We start from the raw sequence: 12,953 nt of genomic DNA on the forward strand, positions 1-12,953 counted from the left end.
TTCTTCCTCTGTATAATGGGGTGGTCAGACACAATGGCTCCCACGGTCCCTTCCAGCTCCAAGGCTGGAACTCTTGGCAAATCACTTGACTTTGACATCTCGGGTCTCAGTTGTCCATCTGTCCAAGGAGGGCTAGTCAATCCGTCCTGTCCATCTGCCCGATGGGGAGCAAAGTACCAATGGAGACACCAAAGAAAGGCTGGTTGACTTGAATAAAGCCTGGGAAGGCCTTTTGAGATGGTAAAGGGAGCTGTTGTTCAGAGAATGGTGGATTCCTCCTCTGAAGCCCCCCTCCCACAGGCCTCTTCCTACAAGGGGGTGACCCCCTTGTGTCTCAAAGGCCACTTGGAGAGAGGACAAGCTCCATGCTAGAAAGTCCTCACTCGGGCCCATGCAGCAGATGGCCAGGAGCCAGCCCTGCCACTGCTCAGCTGGTGGCTGGGGGATGAATGCTCCCTTACATTGCACAGCTGTGGCCTTCCTCTCTGTAGCACTTGACACCGCTGACCACCTTCTTCTCTAGCATACTCTGAGTCTGGAGGAGAGAGTGGGGCTGATGACTTTGCATAACACTGCCTCTTTTAAAATCCAATTCACTCACAAGTCAAAACATCCCCCTCCTGAGTCACTGGTCCTCTTCTAAAATGAAGGACGAACAACAGCATTTCCAGGCTCTGCTCTCTCCTGGTTTGCCTCCTGTGGGTCTGACCAGTCCCTCCCATTCTCCTTTGCTGATTCGTCACCCATGTTACATCCACTCACCTCCAAGGGGTTGTCTTGGGCCTGCTTCTCTTCTTTCCTTGTCTGTCTGTCTGTCTCTCTCTCTCTCTCTCTCTCTCTCTCTCTCTCTCTCTTTCCCCCCCTCTCCCCTTCCTCTCCCCCCATCTCTCGCTTTCTCTCTCTCTCCCTCTGTCTCTTTCTGTCTCTCTGTCTCTTTCTCTCACTCTGTCTCTGTCTCTCTCTCTGTGTCTCTTTCTCTCTGTCTCTTTCAATGACCTCACCGCCTTCCATGATTTGAATTTCATTCTCCATGCTGATGATCTCTGTCCAGTCTTGGGCAGTCTTCCAAGCCCACCAGATGCTTATTGGATATTCCAAACCCGAAGTCTCAGTGGCATCTCAAACTCAATGGGTCCAAAGAAAACTTAGCCTCTTTCTCCCCCAAACCTTCCCTTCTTCCCAACTTCTCTGTTGGAAGATACCCTGGGCTCATCCTCGACCCTCTCACTCACCACACACACAGCCAATCAATGACCATATCTTGTTTCTACCCCCACAACATCTTGTCATGTCCCCCTTTTCCCACTCACAGAGGGACCGCCCTTGTTCAGCCTCTTCCCTGCCCTGTTTTCTGGTCTCTCTGCCTCAGCCCTGTCCCCCTCTAGTACATCCTTCACACAGGTGCAGAATGATTTTCCCGGTGTGATCATGTCATGTCCCATCTCCCACCTCCAGGCCTTTGCCCCAGCTGTCCTCCACATCTGTAATGCACTCCCTTCTCGCCTTCTTTGCCTCTTGGAATCCGGGTTTTTCCTTCAAGATTCAGCCCAAGAGCTGCCTTCTTCCTGAAGACTTTCCTGAGACCTCTCCCCTCCCCCAAACTGCCTCATGTATAATCTTATACACGTGTGTATAGACACTAGTGTGGAGAGGACACTGGAACGTAAGCTCCTTGAGGACAAGAGCTGGTTTCTGTTTGTCTTTTCAGCTGCCCACGTAGCACAGTGCTTTGAACGTAGCAAGCCCTTCATAACTGCCTGTGGTTGGGCATTCAGAACATAACCAGAGCCAACGCCTGCTTTCAGGGAGCTTGTATTCAATCAGCAAGTATTTCCTGAGCGCTTAGTGTGTTCCAGACTGTGCTAATTGAAGGGGATACAAAGAAGTGAAAAAACAGTCCCTGTCCTCAAAGAGCTTCCATTCTATCCCAGCGGGTTTCATTCCCAGGAGCTAGGATCCATCCGTCCCCTCCCTTATTTATTGAGTCATTCCCCCAGCTTTTATCAGATGCCTACTGTGTTCCAGGCACTGTGCTAGGAGGAAATGCTGGGGACCAAGATGTGGCTGTTGATTGAAAGCATGGTCTCTTTGCCCAGGGCTCCTGGCACACCTGCCTGGCCAGCGCACATTCAGTTGTTCAACATCCAATGAGCGTCTACTAAGGGCCGACTGTTCTCCTGAGCCCTACTAAGGGCATGCACGCAGAGAGCTGGGGCTGAGCAGCCACTTGCAGGGACAGCCCACCACCATTGTCCCTTCCTTCCTCCTTACCCCGATACAGATAAGACCTCCCATAGGCCCCCAGTCGCATGCTTGTCTTTTCTCTGAGGATGGGAGAGTGACACCGGGAGCTGGTGTAGACTCTCAACATACATGGAAGGATTGGAGAATGAGGTCATTTCTCCTCTGTGACCCTTGGCCTCTTTTTCTAGAGAAATGAGAGCAGGGCTCTGAACCTTCTTTGTGTTATGGACCCCTTTGGGAGGGGATGGAGCCCTCCTCAGTATAATGCTTTTAAATGCATAAAATAAGATGCATGGGGTTCCAAAGGAAACCAATTAATCTGAAACAGAGTTTTCAAACTCAAGGACCCCTGGCTAAGAACCCATGGACTAGACTAGCAGACCTCCAAATCCCATCCCCAGCCTTGACACTCCCTGTTCTCAGGCCCCTCCCAGCTCTGACATCCACTGTTCAGACCTCTCTCTTTCAGTTCTGACATCCCCTTTTCTAAGGCTGCTCCCATCATTGATAGAGCCATCCTATGTGCTTTTTTGGGGTGGGGGAGGGGGTAGTGTTTTGTTTTGCTTTTTGGTGAGGCAATTGGGGTTAAATGACTTGCCCAGGGTCACACAGCTACTAAGTGTCAAGTGTCTGAGGCCGAATTTGAACTCAGGTCCTCCTGACTCCAAGGCCAGAGCTCTATCCACTGCACCATCTAGCTGCCCCTGTTCTACGTTTTAAAGACCCTTTCCCAGAGCTTCTCCCAAGGCCCTGTCCCTGCGGCTGCTGCTAGCCTTTTTAGGGGTAGTGAAGGTGAAGCAAGTGAAGACATAGAATTAACAGCAGCCCACTTTTCCATAGCGCTTGATAAAATGGTTTTCCCTGCACGAGCCTGTGACTCTTAGTTAATGCTCGTCCTGTTTCTTCCGTTTTAACAACCTGTGACATTGAGGCTCTGAGAGGAAGTGGTCCATTGCCAAAGGTCTCCGAGAGCTGGGAGCTGAGTCAGGAATGTAAAGAAGGGGCTCTCATGGATGATGGAGGCAAGGGTGGCCAGAGAGAGGAGCCGGGAGCCTGGGACCACCTCCCGCCTCCCCAGAATGGGTTACAAAACTGCTGAGCATCCTTTTTGCTCAAGGGAAAGAGCCGGAACAGCTTGAGCTAAATCGGATCCCGCTGATTGGAATTAGTGCCCATGCAGATGGAGCTAACTAAACCGGCCCTAGGCTGGGGCCATCAGCTGATGTGAAGGGCTTGGCAGGACAGCATTCACCAAAGGCCACCAGGGGAGGAAGAGCCCGGGCAGCTGCCCAGGTCTGATGGAGAGAGGGTGGGGCTCTACCCACCTCCCCCCAAGGGGATCTGAGTGGCCGGACCCTGGGGGGTTCCAAGTCCAGAGTATCTGGTGACATGAAAATTAAACTGGATTATATCTAAGGCCCTTCCCAGCCCTGACATTCCCTGTTCTGGCCTCTCTCGGGCCTGACAGCCCCTGTTCTAAGGTCCCTTCAAGCTCTGACATTCCTTGTTCTGAGGCCCCTCCCAGCCCTGACACCCCCTGTTCTAAGGTCCCTTCAAGCTCTGACATTCCTTGTTCTGGGGCTCCTCCCAGCTCTGACATTCCCTGTTTTGAGGCCTCTTTCAGCTCTGACATGACCTGTTCTAAGGCCCCTCCCAGCTCTGTCATCCCTTGTTCTGAGGCCCCTCCCAGCTCTGACATTCCCTGTTCTGAGCCTACTCCCAGCTCAGATGTTTTGTGGTTTTATGGATAGCTCTATGATGGGAAACGCTGGTCCCTATGCAGGTCCCAACCTTCTCTGCGTCTCTACAGTAATGATACGTCTAAGTACCTGACATTTAGATGGTACTTCAAAGGTTACAAAATGTACTACATACATGCACACATGTATGTTAGCATGTGTATGTTTGTACGTATATTTGTTTGTGTACAAATGATTAAAAATCAATCTCATATCCTGACAGTAACCCTTTGAGATTTAGGTACAAACAGCAACCCCATTTTACAGATAAGAAAACTGAGGCTTATCGAGGTTAAAGGACTTGCCCAGAGTTGTCAGGAAGTATCCAAGGTGGGACTCAAAGCCAGGCCTTCCTGACTCCCTAGTCCAGGGCTCTGACCACCAGGCCATTGCTAGTTCAGGAGTGGTCAGGTAGGCTGACCTGTAATGGCCCAGTGCCATCTCTTAAGACTCCATACGGGGAGGGGGAAGGGGGGACAGCTAGGTGCGCAGTGGATAAAGCTCCAGCCTTGGAATCAGGAGGACCCGAGTTCATATTCAGCCTCAGACACTTGACACTTACTAGCTATGTGACCCTGGGCAAGTCACTTAACCCCAATTGCCTCACCGCCCCCCCCCAAAAAAAAGACTCCATGAGAGGATGCGTGCTCAGACAAACAGAGCAGCAGCCAGGATTCCTGAATCGGGGAACAGCAGGGATGGAGGGGAACTTGCTCTCTTACAGTTGAGGAAACCGAGGCACAGACATGAAAAGTGACTTGTCCAAGGTCAGACAGTCAGCTAGGGCTCGAGAGCAGCGTGTGTTGGAGTCTGAGATCCTGGGATAGAATCCTGTTTCTGCTACGCCCTCCTTGGGTGACCCTAGGTAAGTCAGTCAGAGCCTTCCTTCTCTCATACTTCCTAGCCATGTTTATGTCCATGTATGTATGTATGTGTATGCGTTTGAGTGGGTAGGGTAGGTGAGTATGTGAGAAGTGCTGTATCAATAGTAATGATCATCAGAGCCAGCATTCACAACAAGCCTTCAGATGTCCTAAGCCCTTCACTCATGCATTGTCTCCACCCTCTGAGCCAGAGACTGTGATTACCCCCATTGTACAGGGGAGGAAGCTGAGGCTGAGTGGATCAGTAGGGTATCACAAAGCTGACTCTGAAGTCTGGGACATGTGTGTGCGCGCGTGCGTGTGTGTGGCCTATCACAGCAGTCTGGGACTGTGGATAGAGACCATTAACAAGCATTGAATGAGTGCCCACTGGATGTTCGAAGAGCTGTGACCCAAGCCATGTCACATAGGACTTTCCCAGACCCACACAATGCTACAGCTTGAAACTGTAGAGAAAGTGCCAGTGTGCTCTGCTGGAGGGAGTTTTCCTCCTTGGAGGTTCTCTATGCTGATGAAATCATTGGCCTCCCCCCACACCCAAATGTTGGCATTTAAAGTCCTTTACAGTTTGTGAGGCACTTTAGCAGGCTAGATTAAGCATCTATTCTGTGCCGAGGCCCTGTGTTAGGGTGATGAAATCACCCTGCCTCTCATCTGAGCCTCGCAACAGTCTGGTGAGGTAAGCACTCCAGACATTATTAGTCTTCCTTGTCATCTATATTAATCATTTCTTTTTATCCTAATAAATGCTTACTGATGGAGTGAGGGGTTCCCATTTTATGTAGGAGAAAACTGAGGCTCATAAAGTGGTGACTTGCCTGGGATTACTCATCTAGTAAATGTGAGCTCTGAGCCCCCATTCCCTCCTTCCTCTAACAAATGTCAGAGGTGAGCTCTGAGCCCCCATTCCCTCCTTCCTCTAACAAATGTCAGAGGTGAGCTCTGAGCCCCCATTCCCTCCTTCCTCTAACAAATGTCAGAGGTGAGCTCTGAGCCCCCATTCCCTCCTTCCTCTAACAAATGTCAGAGGTGAGCTCTGAGCCCCCATTCCCTCCTTCCTCTAACAAATGCCAGAGGTGAGCTCTGAGCCCCCGTTCCCTCCTTCCTCTAACAAATGTCAGCGGTGAGCTCTGAGCCCCCGTTCCCTCCTCCTACAAATGTCAGGGGTGAGCTCTAAGCCCCCATTCCCTCCTTCTCCTACAAATGTCAGAGGTGAGCTCTGAGCCCCCATTCCCTCCTTCCTCTAACAAATGCCAGAGGTGAGCTCTAAGCCCCCATTCCCTCCTTCTCCTACAAATGTCAGGGGTGGGCCCTGAGCCCCCATTCCCTCCTTCCTCCTACAAATGTCAGAGGTGAGCTCTGAGCCCCCATTCCCTCCTGCCCTCTAGCAGAGTGTCTGAGTACACGTGTGTTTGGGGGTGCCTCTCTAGTACATCAGGGCTGCCTGGACGCGTGTATGGGGGCTCACTCAAACCAAAGCTCGATTACCCTTCCGAGTCCCCCGAGGACAGGCTCTCTGTTCCCCGCAGTCAAGTGCATTCATCCTTTCACTAAGCAGAGCTTCATTCCTTTTTTAAACTGTATAATTTCTGCCTGATTGTAATGGCATATTTTAAAATTACCAGAAATCAAAGCCGGAAAATGGATACTGTGGCTTTTATTGCCAGCCCGAGCTGCATTAACACAGCCTGTAATGTGGGGAATAAAAACAGCCCCTCCCCCTTCCCCCCTCCCTCTTTTTTTTTTTTTTGAGACAGTAATAGGAGAAAATTGGTTTTGAAACTGAATAAAAGTCCCTTTCAGAGGAAATCATTTCTTTCACGGCACCTTTGCTGAAAATAAAATAGGGATAATGAAAGGTAGTTCTGTGATTGTCTTTCATCGCTGGCGAGTGAGCGAGCGGGGCTAGGACAGATGGGAGCCTCAGCCCGTCCGTCTCAGCTCGTCTCGGGCTCGGGAAATACAAGATTGCAGTAATTGCCTCGTAACAAGGAGCTTGTTGTGAAATTAGTATCTTAAGGAAGTCGTGGAAAAAAAGACTTTTCCTCATGAATACTCCATTATTAGCGGAGAGCCTCACCATTTCAGGCTGCAGACACCTGTTTAGTATTAAATAACTTTGCTTTCTTTCCCCATCCCCGCCCCCCACCCCCCACTGCCATCTCCCACTCCTCACTCTTCTTTTTACTCAAAACTAGGATAATGTTTACAGAGCTCTGCTGTTGGGAATACCGAGTTTTCAATCTTCTTCATTCAGATTCCTTCATTTGTTGGGGCTTTGGGTGGGGAAGAGGAAGACTGGCTGAGCCCCCGGGGGACTTGGGGAAGGGGCTTTCCGAATTTACCACACACAGCTGGGGCTAGGAATCCCAGTACCTAGGCAGGGGTGGGGAACCTTCGGTCTCAAAGCCACTTATGGCCTTTTTATCAAAGGAATTTTGTCCTGTGAAGGGCCTCACTAGAGGACCTAGAGGGCCACATGTGGTCTTAATGCCTAAGGTTCCCCACCCCTGAAATTGAATTAATTCTGAAAGGGGCAGGCGGGTGGATAATGGCCTGCAGGGCAGTCCCTGGGAGAGGCTGTCTGAGCGAGGGCTTCAGGTAAAGGAAGAGGCCCACCCCTTCTCCCTGACCTCTGATGACTTGTCACAGGCCAGGGGAGGGGTACAACGTACAGGGATGGCAGCCTCCAGATGGTTGTGATAAGGAAGTGCTCCCTTGCCCTGGATGTCGGAACATGGGACAAAGCCCCATGCGTCCCACCCTAGTTATAGTCTGGCCACTAGCGTTTGCAAAAGCAGCATCGCCAGGCCTTGAACGTAAGACTTAGATCCAAAAAGGGACCTCAGATATCACTTAGTTCACTCCTTCAACTTACGGATGAGGAATCTAAGTCACAGGGAAGGAGTGCGTAAGTAGGAAACCTGGAATTTGATCAGCCCCTCTGCCTCCCACCCAATCCCCCTTCCACCAGACTGAGGTCCCTGCCCATTGGATATCAGAATCAGAGGAAGGGTCCTGGGAGGCCGTCAGGCCTAATGTCATTTTACAGATAAGGAAAGTGAGGCCTTTGGAAGTACAGTCAAACAGACAGCAAGACAGGATTCGAACTCATGTCTTCCTGAACTCATTTAATAGGTGCTTGATGAAAGAATGAATGAGTGAATGAATGAAAATACCTTCTATCCTAAGTCTCAGCTCCTCCAGGGGCCAGGCTGCTGGCAAGCCCTCATTGTTCCCTCTTCCAGTCTGTTAAGGAGATCAGAATAACTTTATTCCAGTACTGAGTTCGGGTTAGGCAAGACTCTTTTTGTGTTTAGTGTTGTTCTTATTAATAATAGTAATAACACATTAGGATTGGGGGTCTGTAGGTCTTCAAAGCACTTCCCCACTTATTCCCTTACTTGACCCTTGCAAGAAGCTTATGATGTAGCTTAGGGTATTATTAGCCCCACTTTACAGATGAAGATACTGAGGCCCAGAGAGGTTACAACTTGCCTGCCATCACACACATGTCTAATTAGAGGCTCAGCCCAGACTGGAACTCAAATCTCCCAACTCCAAGCTGGTTCTCTAAACCAGGAAGTGGAGACATGCCCAGTAGGCAGCCGGGGACTCCCTCAGCCAGCCCACCCACACAGATGTCTGGGAGTCAGGACCCTGGGGGGAGTCAGGAGGAAGGTGGGGGAGTCTACCCACCTCCTGTGCCTCCCCCATCAGAATGGGAGCTCCTTGGGGCACCCAAGAAATGCTTCTTGACTCCACTTAAACTCTCTGACCTCAGTTTCCTCATTTGTAAAAGTCCCTTCTAAAGTTGCTTCCAGATCTTAATCTATGACCCTGTGATTTGGAGCCATGAGGAAACCAAGTCCCAGGGAAGTGAAGGGATTTTCCCCAAGCTCACACAAACATCTGCAGGCTGAACTGAGATTCAAACCCAGTCCGTCTAACTCTAAGCCCAGCGCTGTCTTCCAGAGGCATGGAACCCTTCCCTCATACCTGTATCTCTCATGTCCATATCAATATCATACCTATTTACTGTGTATTTATCATCATTCTACCTACCCTTGGCACACTAGGTGGCACCGTGGATGGAGAGCCAGGCCTGGAGTCACAGACCTGAGTTTAAATCTGACCTTAGACACTTACTAGCTGTGTGACCCTGGGCAAGTCACTTAACCCTGTTTACCTCGGTTTCCTCATCCATAAAATGAGCCAGAGAAGGAAAAGGCAAACCACTCCAGGATCTTTGCCAAGAAAACCCCAAATGGGGTCCAAAGAATTGGACATGAAACAACTGAACCAAAACCTACCCTCCACCCTTGAGCTGGTACAAGTCTCCCCATGTCATTCCACAAATCGAGAAATTCAGGAAGCATGTAGTAAGTACCTGCTGTATGCATGTTCTCCTAGAATAAGAGAAAGGGGTCAAAGACAGCTGGCTGCCTAGACGCATCCCACACTGATGGAAAGCCATGCTTCCAGTGACCTCAGTGTGGGTTTGGCCAAGCCCTGACTGCCATGATGGTCTTCATGGAAGCCCCAGCTAATGGCCTGGTCCTCAGGGAACTTCCCTGCTTGGGGAGAGGTTGTTCAAGCTAAGCCCGGGGTCTATGGACTGACCATCCTGGTCCTCGGATCAGATTCCGGCCCAGGCCCCCTTGCTCCTCTAGGCCTGGAGGCAAAGGCTCCCTGTTCCCCACATGCTCACTAATCCAGCCTCACTGGCCCACTTCACCATCCTTCGCATGGGGCAGGCACTTCATGTTCTTCCTTCTGACTCCCTGGGGTCCTCCAAGAGGCCTTTGGGGTCCCCTCTGATCGCCCCTGCCCTCACTGCTAGGGCCTGCCTCTGCCCTGGATACCTCTTGTATGTCCACAGCTGTCTGCATGTTGTCCCTGCAGTGAGCTCCCGGAAGCCAGAGACCAGGTTTGTTTGGGATTTATTTTTGCTCTTTCTATCCCAGTACTTAACACAGTGCCTGGCACATAGTAAGCCCTTAACATATGGTTGTTGAGGGAATGAATGAATGAATGAGTGAATGAGTGAATGAATGAATAAATGAATGAATGAATGGTGCAGGGAAGGTTGTGCCATCCCAGGGGCTGGGGCTGGGTGCAGTGGGATATATTTACACTAAAGAGTCTGAGCATATACATTATACTGGTATTGAGGTAGCTAGGCGGTCTGATACATAGAGTATTGGACTTAGAGGGGGTTGGGACAGGGAGGGAAGGGGGATAGGCATGTATTAAATGCCTAGTATGTGCTAAGCACTTTGTAAATATTATCTCACTGATCCTCACAACAAACCTATTTTTATTCCCATTTTACAGAGGAAACTGAGGCAGATGAAAATTAAGTGACTTGCTCAGGGTCATGAAGCTAAAAAGTGTCTGAGTCTGGCTTGGAACTCAGGGCTTCCTTGCTCCAAGTGGGTGAGTCCCCACCGTGGAATCTTGGGGTGCAGGAGAGACAGGGCTGAGTTTAGAGTCAGAGGGTCTGTGTTCAAAGCCTGGCTCTATGAGGCCTCTGGCAAGACCCTGCCCATCTCTGGGCATCAGATTAGACCTCTCTGAGGGTAGAGGGGCTGGGCTGCAAGACAGCTAAGGTCCCTTGCAGTTCTGAACGTAATACACCATCCGCCTTGCTCTCTCCAGATGCTGAGGTCCTGGACTGCCCGTCTTGGGCCATTTTCACCCAGATAGTTGCACCTCCATGATGTGTGCTCATACATTGTTTTGCATAGAGCAGGGATCCGTGGTGATGGCCCAATGACACGCCTTCCCTCCAGTCTCCAGTGTCCAGCAGCCCAGACTGAGGGGTGGCTGAGATGAGGGTTTAGTCTTTGACCAGGGTCCAGTCTGTGGCCAGGGTGAGGGCTCCCAGGGTCAGGGTTCAGTCTCTGACCCTTCCCACTTAAATCTCTGGGTGAGCTGTACGTTGTAAGAAGCTACTTGCTGGCTGGATAATCTGGGCAAATCACTTAACTGCTGTCAGCCTCAGTCCCTTCATTTGTAAAATGGGATGATAATAATAGCACCTGTCTCTCAAATGAGATAACATAGCTATGTCGAACAGACCCAGTTTGGAGAGGGGGGTCAGCCCTCGCCCAAAACGAGGCCAGAAGTTCCATCCAGTCCTGCTGCCCCTCCAGAGAGGACCAGAGGAAGAGGGACTCTTGTTCTCTGTGTTCCTAGAGGAGACAGAAGGGGTCAGAAAGGAATAGAATGACAGTGGGGGAGAGAGTGGAACAGAGGGGACCCCTGAGACCTGGAAGCAGCCCTAGAGTTCCCCTGGGCCAGAGGTACCCGACACTCGGCCACAGGATGGGCCCAGACCAGATCAAAATGTAATTGGGAAATATTTCGCAAAATATATCAAAATACAACATCACATGGATCATATTCTGTTTTAAAAGGAAGTCATCGTGCGGGGTAGCTAGAAGGCACAACGGATAGAGCACTGGCCCTGGATTCAGGAGGACCTGAGTTCAAATGTGACCTCAGACACTTGACACTTACTAGCTGTGTGGCCCTGGGCAAGTCACCTAACCCCATTGCCTCACAGAAAAAGGAAGTCAATGCGTTTGGTGATCCCTTCTTCTGTTGGCAGTTGACCCAACTACTCTAGGTCAACCCCATCATGTAACTTGAGACCCTCAGGGGAAGGGCCTTACCCAAGGTCACCCAGACAATCCATGGCAAAACCCGGATTCAAACCCGGGGCCTCTAACTCCAGATCTCATGCCCTTTGGTGGAGGAAGAAGGGGGAAGGTAGAAAAGGAGATGAGGAGGAGGAAGAAGAAAGAAGAGGCATTGCAGGAAATGGAAATGATGTTGTATAGGGAAAGAAAGATGGTGGCTGGGTAGTGAGGTAGACAGAGCACCAGGCCTAGAGACAGGAAAACCTGAGTTCAAATCCTGCCTCAGATCCTAGCTGTGAGACCCTGGGCAAGTCACTTAGCCTCTGCCTCAATTTCTTCAACTGTAAAATGGGTATGATAATAATAGTACCTACCTCTTAGGACTGTTGTAAAGATCAAATGATATGGCTTGTAAAGGGCCTGGCCAACCTAAAGCGCTCTTTAAACACTAGCCATAGTGACAGGGGTGTCGAGTGCAGGTCAAATGCTGGCATGCCGGGCCTTGGGGTAGGGGGGTATCTCCTCATGTGTCTGTGTGAGCAAAGGCGGGGACCTCAGAGCTGGGCTCTGACTTCAGACGGGGGAGGCAAGGGGGGGAGCTGGAGGGGTCAGCAACCTCCTCTGGGCCCTCCCCTCAGCCCTTTACCATTGCAGAGCTCACTCCTTCCAGCTGGAGAAAAGCTGTGGTCAGCCACAGGGCACTGAAGGCCAGGACAGGGCTGGACTTGCCCAGGCCTCTTCCTTCCCTGGGAGACTCCAGAGGGATCATTCCAGGCATCAGTCAAAGCTTCTCAGCCCAGGGGGATGGCTGGGAATGTGTGCCTTCCTGACCAGCTCCCTGGGAGAAACTGAGCTCCAGGCCATTGGCGCAGCTGAGGTGGACCTGCCCCAGGCTGCCCACTCTGCACCACATGTGGTCAAGCTCTCTCTCCCTCTCTCTGTCTCCGTCTCTCTCTTCTCTCTGTCTCTCAGTCTCTGTTGTCTGTCTCTGTCTCTCTGTCACACACCCCGACACACATACACACACATACCAAGAGAAACAAATTGGAGATCATTAACAGAGGTGAGCCATTAACAGGGTGGGGGCGGGAATGGGGGGCTTCAAACCAGGTTCTCCCGCCTCAGCGGCTACAGCACCACACAGTTGCTGTAGGGCCTGAAGCTCCTCCATCCCAGAGCTGTCCTTGGGGGCTCCCAGGAGACAATGGGTGCAAAGACACTGTAAAGGGGAGCTGAGGTGGGGTGGGGGCAGCATGGGCCTGGGTCTCATTCCCAGGTCTGACCCTTACTCAGTTTGTGACTACACACATGTCACAGCCTTTCTGAGCCTCCATTTCTTCACCTGAGAAATGAGGACAACCCCCCCTGCACCTCGCCACACTTAGCCACGAAAAGGGCTGATTTGAGGAATCCGTTTTGTAAGTTGGGAAGCATTCGCA

At 51.0% G+C, this 12,953-nt stretch overlaps 1 protein-coding gene across 1 annotated transcript in view; it reads left to right on the forward strand.

The window, feature by feature from the left end:
* The window catches only part of FAM222A (family with sequence similarity 222 member A), a 78,856-nt gene that overhangs the window by 34,275 nt on the left and 31,628 nt on the right, over nucleotides 1–12,953 (forward strand). The window lies entirely within an intron of this gene.

Source organism: Phascolarctos cinereus, unplaced genomic scaffold, assembly GCF_003287225.1.
Source record: "Phascolarctos cinereus isolate Bilbo 61053 unplaced genomic scaffold, phaCin_HiC Scaffold_4;HRSCAF=312, whole genome shotgun sequence".
In the NCBI taxonomy this organism is placed as follows: Eukaryota; Metazoa; Chordata; class Mammalia; order Diprotodontia; family Phascolarctidae; genus Phascolarctos; species Phascolarctos cinereus.